This window comes from Solanum tuberosum, unplaced genomic scaffold (genome assembly GCF_000226075.1).
Source record: "Solanum tuberosum cultivar DM 1-3 516 R44 unplaced genomic scaffold, SolTub_3.0 scf00458, whole genome shotgun sequence".
Classification (NCBI taxonomy): Eukaryota; Viridiplantae; Streptophyta; class Magnoliopsida; order Solanales; family Solanaceae; genus Solanum; species Solanum tuberosum.
This window is the reverse complement of record NW_006239378.1, coordinates 336,071-336,282: the sequence shown is the minus strand read 5'-3', so window position 1 is coordinate 336,282 and position 212 is coordinate 336,071.

The following is a 212-nucleotide window of genomic DNA, read 5'->3' as shown; positions in this document are numbered from 1 at the left end:
TACTACTTGTTCTCGGTTTTCATATCAACGTAGTTTCATACTCTAAATATGGATTATTGATCTAACTTTTATTTATAAAAGTATACAAAATTGTTACACTTTTTTAAACAATTAATTGTAGGTGTAAAATGAAAATTTAGTTTTATGCTAGCAAAATTATGATTAATAGGAGCATTTTAAACAAACCGACCTCCGGATGTCGCTTTAATTAA